Source organism: Macaca nemestrina, chromosome 11 (assembly GCF_043159975.1).
Source record: "Macaca nemestrina isolate mMacNem1 chromosome 11, mMacNem.hap1, whole genome shotgun sequence".
NCBI lineage: Eukaryota > Metazoa > Chordata > Mammalia > Primates > Cercopithecidae > Macaca > Macaca nemestrina.
Genome location: NC_092135.1, coordinates 79,602,704 through 79,611,552, shown reverse-complemented (window position 1 = coordinate 79,611,552; position 8,849 = coordinate 79,602,704). Strand labels below are relative to the sequence as shown.

The 8,849-nt window shown below is 37.1% G+C and overlaps 1 pseudogene; it reads right to left on the bottom strand.

Annotated features, from left to right (window-relative positions):
- Window positions 1–5,799: 5,799 nt before the first annotated feature.
- Window positions 5,800–7,419, bottom strand: LOC105499539 (histone deacetylase complex subunit SAP18 pseudogene; annotated as a pseudogene).
- Window positions 7,420–8,849: the final 1,430 nt, after the last annotated feature.

The following is an 8,849-nucleotide window of genomic DNA, read 5'->3' as shown; positions in this document are numbered from 1 at the left end:
CTTCCTGGTTTAGTCTTGGGAGAGTGTAAGTGTCCAGGAAATTAATTAATACCCTGGGAAAGGCACTGACTGACTCCAATTTCACTGACTGATAGAAATTGGTCTATACAGGTCAGGTCTCTCATACTCATTTCACATGATTGTAAGTTTCCTGAGGCCTTCCCAGCCATGCGGAACTGTAAGTCAATTAAACCTCTTTCTTTATAAATTATGCAGTCTCGGGCATTTCCTTATAGCAGTGTGAAAACGGGCTAATACATACACCATGGAATACTATGCAGCCATGAAAAAAAAAAGATCATGCCCTTTGTAGGAACATGGATGAAGCTGGAGGCCATTATCCTTAGCAAACTAACATAGAAACAGAAAACCAAATACCACATGTTCTCACTTACAAGTGGGAGCTAAATGATGAGAACACATGGACACAAAGAAGGGAACAACACACACTGGGGCCTATTGGAGGGTGAAGATTGGAAGGTGGGAGGAGTGAGGGGATCAGGAAAAATAACTAATAGATACTAGGCTTAATACCTGGGTGATGAAATAATCTGTACAACAAATCCCCATGACACAATTTTACCTATGAAACAAACCTGCTCATGTACACCTGAACTTAAAATGAAAGTTAAATTTTTAAAAAGTACAAAACAACTACAAGAAGAAAAACAAGATGGAGTGAAATATTTTAGCAGTGGACAGAGGTTTTGGTTGCTTTGTTTCATTTTCTCTCAAGGACTGTTCTTTTTTAAGATGGGAAAATGTAGTTTTAGTCTACTGAGAATTAAGAGTTAGTAGTAAAAGCGGGAATTACTTTTCAAATGCCACCAAAGTTGCAGTTTTGTAGCATAGTGTTCCTTAGGTCTCTTCTTGCTGATACCCAAGATGGCTGGAATAATCTGAGTCACTGTAAACACCTTGTTACCCAGGATGATCTCAATCTCCTGCCCTTGTGATCTGCCCATCTCGGCCTCTGTGCTGGGATTATAGGCATGAGCCACTGTACCCAGCCATCTTAACCATTTTTAAGTGTGCAGTTCACTAATATTAAAAACATTCACATTGTTGTACAATCATCACCACCATTCATTTTCAGAACGCTTTTCATCTTGCAAAACTGAAACTCTCTACCAGTTAAACAATAATTCCTTTTTCTTCCCCCTATCCCTGGCAACCACTATTCTACTTTCTGTCTCTCTGATTTTGACTATTCTAGGTACCTCATATAAGTGGGATCAAATGGTATTTGTCTTTCTGTGATTAGCTTATTTCAGTTAGCATGTATCAGAATTTCCTTCACTTTTAAGGCTTGAATGGTACCCTATTGTATGTATGTATCATATTTTGTTTACCCACTCATCTATCTGTGGATACTTGGCTAGCTTTCATGTTTTAGATATTGTAAATAATGTTGTTATGAACATGGGTGTACAAATATCTCTTTGATCCTTCTTTCAATTCTTCTGGGTATCTATCCAGAAGTGGAATTGCTGGATTATGTGGTAATTCTATTTTTAATTTTTTGAGGAAGTGTCATACTGCCTTTTACAGTGACTGCAACATTTTATGTTACTAACAACAGTGCACAAGGGTTTCGGTTTCTTCACATCCTCACCCACCAATGCTTGTTCTGTTCTGTTTTGTTGTTGTTGTTGTTGTTTGATAGTAGCCATCTTATGGGTGTGAGACACCAGACATTGATTATCTTCTAAACTTTTTCCATACTGTAGTCAGAATTACATTCAGCAAACATATCATAATCACGTAACCTTCAGTTACATGTTTAAATCCTTCAGTGGCTTCTCATTAACTTCAGGATAGTCTGACCTCCTTTAACATGTTTCATAAAAACTCCTTCATGATTTTCTCCCTGGCTAACTTTTCTAGCCTTGCTTCTCAACTGCTCCCTATTCCACCTCTTCCCCTATAGCTCATCGTCCACTTCCTATATACACATATACACTCTATGCATCAGTCACTCTGAAATTTATTCAGGTCTGTGAAAATGCTATACTTCCCCTCATCCCCAACACTATTCCTTCTGATAGATGCTCTTTCTCCCTCATCACCTGGCCAGCTCCTGCTTATCCTTGAGGTCTCAAGATAGCATTTTCTCCAGGAAAATGTCCTTAATAAATTCCCTCCACCAAGCTTCATTAGTATCTTTACTGTGTGTTCCCAGAGCACTCAATCTTTGCCCTAATGCAGTACTCTGTGTCAATCACACTCTGTAATTGTCTGCTTACTTATCACCTTTCCTCTAATCCCATGCTGGCCTATGTGGCTCTTGGACATTAAATTGTAACTAGTATGACTGAGGAACTGAATTCTTAACTTCAATTTTTACAAATTGTAAATTAACGCCGATATCTGAATCAGTTATAGTAAGACTTTTAAGATGTTTGGAACCAACTTGGGTATGTGAGTCTACTTTTTCAACTGTAAGTTTATGAGATCTAAATACAGATGAGAATTAAGCATCTGAATTGAGATGTGCTGTAAGTATAAAATATATTGAATTTTGAAGACTTAGTACAAAATAAGGAATATAACTTTTTAGATAGGTTACATGTAGAAATAATATTTTTGACATAGCAGTTTACATAAACTATTTAAATCAATCTTATTTATAATTCAGTCACTTTTTAGTATAGCCACTAGAAATTTTTAATTACATATGTGGCTTACCTTATATTTCTATTAGACAGCACTGACCTAGACTATAAATTCTGTAGACACAGGAATCACAACTGTCTTATTTACTTACTTTTAAAATTTTTATAGCGTTCACCATGTGTTGGGTGTTAATCTATGCATTAACTAGGAATTGCAAACATTAACTATCTTGATCCTTATAACAACCTTTTGAGCTAAGTAGTATCATTAACCACATTATACATATGAAGAAATTTACATGAAAAGATTCACTTAACTAGCTCTAGGTCACAGAGTTGACCCTATGGAGTTAGACTGTAGAGGGGATACATAAATTATACTCCCAATAACTTTCTTATACTGTTTCTTGTTTGTTCTCTTATTACAGATGTCCAGAGAAACATTTACTACCCAACTTTTTAAATTAACAGCCATCATCATTCAATTACTCTTTTAAAATTAATCAATCTGTTCATTCCATAAGTATGAATTGAACTCTTAGTGCCAGGTGCTGTGCTGGGTAATAAGGACTCTAAGTTGAATGAAACAAATGCTTTATTTATAAAGAAACTCTATCTGATAGTGGTGACAATCATATAATGAAATAATAATACAATATTATACTGTACAACACAAATATACATGAAGGATCACAAATATACATGAAGCCTGGAGAAGAGGAACAGGAGGGAAAAAGTGACAGAACATCTTGAACAATGAGTAGGAGTAAACCAAAAGTGGATGAGTGTAAGGGGAGAGGTAGCTGAAGCAGGGGAGAAAGTGAGCAGAGCTAAGAAATAGCCTGGTGATGGCCGGGCGCGGTGGCTCATGCCAGTAATCCCAGCACTTTGGGAGGCCGAGGTGGGCGGATCACAAGTTCAGGAGATTGAGACCATCCTGGCTAACATGGTGAAACCCGATCTCTACTAACAATACGAAAAATTAGCCAGGCATGTTGGCGGGCACCTGTAGTCCCAGCTACTCGGGAGGCTGAGGCAGGAGAATCGCTTGAACCCAGGAGGTGGAGGTTGTAGTGAGCCGAGATCGCACCACTGCACTCCAGCCTGGACGACAGAGCGAGTTTCCACCAAAAAAAAAACAAAAAAACAAAAAAACAAAAAAAAAAGGCAAATTTTATGTCATGTGTATTTTCACAAATCTTTTAAAAAACAAAAACAATGACTGGGCATCAAGTTAAAAAGGTTATTGCTGAGATGCAGGCAAAAGAAAGATGGCAGCTGAAATGAGATGAGAAATATTGATGAAGAGAAAATAGGTTGAATTAAAAAATATTAGGGGTGCAACTAACAAGAGTTTATTGGTGATTAATTTTAGTCTTGGGTGAGGGAGAGTAAGGAGTTAAGTTATTTCTTAGATTTCTAGTGTGAGCAACTAAAGTGGATAGTGATGACATGCACTGAGATAGAGAACAAAGAGGAGATATAGACTTGGCTGGGGTTGAGGGTGGAGGACATAAGAGGTTCACCTTCAAACCATTGATTTTGAGGTATTTGCAGGGAATCCAAGGGGAGTTGTCTTGTTAGGGAACATAGTTCATAATTTCTAGACAGATCTTGGAGCCTTTCTCATGTGGAGGTTAATTAAAGGTACAGGACAAAGGGTAGTTCATGCATGTTTATAGTCTGTCTGCCAGCACATTCTCCTTAATGTTTTTGAGTATTTTGCATTTCTTCACCAATAATCTGTGATTTGGATGGGGCTCCACCGAAATTTGTCCCCAAGGATAGAATATGAAACACACCTGGCCACAGTGATTGGGGTGTAAGATTGGTAGCCTCAACTAGTAAAGTAAGTGTCAGTCTAAGGATGTGTGCAGGAGTTGCTGATTTAAAAATGAAAGTCTACTCCACTCAATCCCATTAGACTAGGAACTAATGAAAAATATGAACCAAAAACCAGGTTTTCCTAGGAAACAGGAAAAATATGAAATTAGAGTTGTTGAAGCCACCTTGCCACCATGAGGATGAGTGCAACTGCAGGCCATCACATTCAGCCTGAGAAGGAATCTAATATATAAGTTTGAGATGAAGGGTAATTGAGTTATTTTTATGTCATTTCAATTCTAAATCCAGCCATGCCTGAAGCAAAACCAAACACTAGACATTTCAAATATGTGAGCCAATGAAGTGCCTGCTTTTCTTACACCAGTTTGAGTTGTATCCTAATGAATATAGGCAGTCCTAGCTCTGCATAGTAGTGTAGAACCATAAAAAATGACTTTACCACCAGGTGCGGTGGCTCATGCCTGTAATTCCAGCACTTTGGGAGGGTGAGGCAGTGGATCACTTGAGGTCAGGAGTTCGAGACCAGCCTGGCCAAGATGGCAAAACACTGTCTCTACTAAAAATACAAAAATTAACTGGGTGTAGTGGCACATGCCTGTAGTTCCAGCTACTCGGGAACTGAGGTGGGAGAATTGCTTGAACCCAGGAGGTGGAAGTTGCAGTGAGTCGAGAACATGCCACTGCACTCCAGTCTGGGTGAGAGTGAGACTCTGTCTTAAAAATAAATAAATAAATAAATAAATAAATAAATAAAAATGACTTTACAAGCTGAAACTCTGAAGAGTTATCTTAATCAATGGGAAAAAATACAATTGGTCCAAGACCTTTAGATATTTTTGTTAAAATATTAAAAAGACTCATTTTTATAAACTAAACAATTACAAAACTGATATTTATTTAGTATACTAAAATTTAAAATATTAGATAATTAGGCATTCAGGTGTTTTATTTCTTTGTAAAAATGTATCAAAAGTAGTTTGGACAAGCACTTTTTTCTGTCTTAGTGAATTATTATACTCCTTTATACGTTTGGATCACCTTCCAACATTTTCCTTTTGCCCTTTCAATGCTGTAAAATATCTCTGAGATTTCCTTTAATTTGAAGGGTTTTTGTCTGTTTTTCTGTTGCTTTTTAAAATTACACACATATATTTAACAGTACAGTTTTACATAGAATGCTAAGAGCACTTTTCTTCATATTTTACAAAAAGGCTTGAAACATATGGACTTTCTGTTAGTAATCATACAATAGCACATCCAAATCTAATTCCTCAATGGATGATGCATTATAATTTGTTTAGAATTCAAAGGATTAATGACAATAATCCGGGGAGGAAAAAGAGTAAGTTTATTTTACATAACTGACCAAAAAATAAATACAAGAAATAGTAAATAGAATTTAATATGGCCTCGTGTGCCCTGAAGGAGGTGGTGCTCGATGTGGAGGGATAATTGCTATGTCCAAGTAACCTATCTGGAACTTCTGTGAGTGCAGTGTCATGGAATCATCAGTCCCCTTTCTGCCAGACATGGTGCTGCCAACCTCCTTGACTCGATAGCCAGGTCTTTCAACATCTGTAAAAACGATTGCAAAATTGAAGTGAGTGCCCTTCTTTCTAGCTTCTGGGTAGACTTCTTTTACTAAGTTTGTCAGTTCTTTCAAGGTTGCATCCATCCAAGCGTAGATCTACAACTCTCTGGGCGGTACGTTTCCCTGGAGAAGTCGTCCGTTCGGTGGTGGTGGCCATTATTGGTGGTGAAGATGCTCAGCAGCCGCAGGCATGTTTTCTCACGGTCGATAGACTTCTCTGGCTCCTTCTTAATTTCCTCCTGGGTAGTGCGCGACTCCACCGCCATCTTCCTCCAATGGCCTGCCTGGTTTTCTTTACTGTGGTTACTTCCTCTGGAATATTGTCATCCTTTTTGTCACAACCACTTTCCTCTTTTAAGTCTATGCATTTGCCTTCATGAAGTTCCTGTGGCTGCAAGCCTACAGTCTTTTGAATAGCAAGTGTCAACATTCCCAGTCAGCTATTTCTTCTAAAGCCCCATTAATGTTCAATTCAAATACTGTGAAGTCATGCCAGTTTCTAAAACACTAAAATCTGCCTTCACTGGCAAGGAAATATTTATCTTCAGTCTCCTTGTAATTACTGATTCCTTTCAATGCAGCACCTGACTTCAGAGTTTGGCCTACATGGTAGTCGTTAAGCTGATTGGGTTTTTGTTTTCATTACACTGTTCAATCCTAAGCAGAAGTAAATGCTCCATTTCTACCTTAAGCAGCTTTCTGTTCTGAGTGCAACTTAAACAATTTTGAGGCTACATTACCTTGTTTTTGAATGATCTGACTTCCTCAACATCATTTGTTCACTAGCTTCAGGCAGGCCTAGGTCTCATCCTGTCTTTACTTTGCTGTCTCCATTTTCAAATCTCCTCATCACATTCAATTTAACTACCAGCATTATTGTTTTTATTTGTTGCACTTTAATTGCTGTTGCTCACTTTTCTCTAATACTCACTTCTTTAATGTCATATGGGCTTACTACTAGGAAAGAAGGAGGCAACCCAACTAAGGCTTTGCTCTCTATGCATGAACTGAACAACAGATGGGCAGTGACCAATCACTAACAGAATTTGAAACAACTGGTGCGATTGGTCACTGATCGTGATACATGTCTGTTATTTACATAGAGATTCATGCACCAAAGAGCTAGCAGTGAAGCTTATACTTTAAGCAGTTACTCACAATATACACTGTGTAACTGAAATTTAAACCATGTTACTGGGGTCTAGCATCATTTAACTGAACAGTAGTAAATTTGTGCATATGAAAATTGTTCAAAGCATTGACTGCCTTACTAACGAATGCAGAGATTGTGTAAGAAGAAAACAAGAAAGCCTAGGAGACAACCCTGAGAAAAACCAAAGATTTAAGGGATGAACAAAAGAGAAATCTGCACGGTAACTTATAAAGAGTGGTCAAAGAGGTAAAGAGGAAAACCAGAGCATATGGTGTCATACGAGGTAAGAGAAGACGTATTGCAATTGCATTTCTCACTCATATTTTTTTTAAAATAAACCCTAATTAACATTTCATAAAACTCACCATTTTGAAGTATACAATTCAGTGGTTTTTAGTATACTCACAGAGTTGAGCAGCCATTACCATTATCTAATTCCAGAATATTTTCATCATCCCCCCACCCCACCCCAGAAAGAAACCCATTACCAACTAGCTATTTACTCTCCATTCTTCCTGCCTTCCAGTCCCTGGAAATCACTAATCTGCATTCTGTGTCTATGATTGTAACTACTCTGGGTACCTCATATAAGTAGAATAATACAGTATTTGTGCTTTCGTGATTGGCTTATTTCACTTAGCGTAGTGTCTCTGGTGATTGTTTTTGTTGTAATATTTATTACTTTTTATGGCTGAATAATATTCTATTGTATGAATATACCAAATTTGTTATCCATTTATCAGATGATAGATACTTGGCTTGTTTCTACTTTTGAGCTATTATAAATAATGTTGCTACGAACATTTGTGTACAAGTTTTTATGATAATATGTTTTCTAGTTTCTTAGGGATATTTCTTCCCTATTCTTAGGGATATACCTAGGAGTAAAATTGCTGGGTCATATGTTAACTCCCACATTTTGAGAAACCGTGTGAATGTTTCTACAGTGGCCATACCAGTTTACATTACCATGGGAAATTTGTGAAGATTCTTTTTCAAAAACTTTACAATATAAATATTTTTACTCATTTTATTCTTCTAGTTTCTCATTTTATTTAACTATGCACATTTCTTCCTTGCATCTTTCACTTCCTTATTTCACATTTTTAAAGTTATAGCCTAACTATCTATACAATAAATTTTCTTCACACTGCAAATCATTTGTGGCTTTCCTATCCCACACTGTATAGAATTTATTCAAACTATGAACAGCACTAGGTCTCTCATATTTCAAGCCATTTATCCAGGCTGTTTATAACCGCCAAAAAAAATCAAAAGTTAATTAGATGTGGATAAGAACAGTGACTTTATTTAGCTTCCTTTCTCTTCAATTACATTAATTTAATCTAATTTAATGGTTTTTGGAGGAAACCTCTGCAAAATATATTCGTCATAGATGGTGCAAAGTGAAGTAAATTGCTTCTTATTTTGGAAGAACCTCAGTTTGCCTCATTTCATTGGATCCCCAGTATCTTCACTGAGGTAGCAGGACCCTAAATTTTCCTTGGATTTACTCCTCACTCTGTGTCAATCATGCGCCTTTCTGATGCAGTTAGGGTGTCTGCCACTTCTTATATTACAAGGAGTGAAAGAGTTGGTATACCTGAAATAGAATGTCTCAAAGCAAAACTACTTCTTGTGCTCT